The sequence below is a fragment of the Diachasma alloeum genome, unplaced genomic scaffold (assembly GCF_001412515.2).
Source record: "Diachasma alloeum isolate Michigan unplaced genomic scaffold, Dall2.0 Dall_scaffold_00442, whole genome shotgun sequence".
NCBI lineage: Eukaryota > Metazoa > Arthropoda > Insecta > Hymenoptera > Braconidae > Diachasma > Diachasma alloeum.
The window spans coordinates 102,710-103,012 of record NW_021680581.1 but is presented as its reverse complement, the minus strand read 5'-3'; positions in this window follow the sequence as shown (position 1 = coordinate 103,012).

Below are 303 nucleotides of genomic sequence, written 5' to 3'. Positions count from 1 at the left end.
TCAATGTGTTCGGGGGGCTTCCCTGAGTAATTTATCTCAGGGTTTCCGAAAATTCGCTCTGCCGATTTCCGGATATTCCATTTTTGGTTTTTAGGGAGTTCCAGCCCATTCTCGCTGGCGTGTACGCCGTGTTTCTCGAGGGGGAATTCGCCCCGACTCTCGACTCCCCCTCAGATACTCATCCACGGTTATACGTGGCTATTCTCGCGTCACGCGAGCCTTTTAGCGTTTAGAATTCCGCTCGGGGATTAATGAACCTGGAGCGGCTAATTGTTAAGGAAAAATTATTTTTTTGGTATTGTT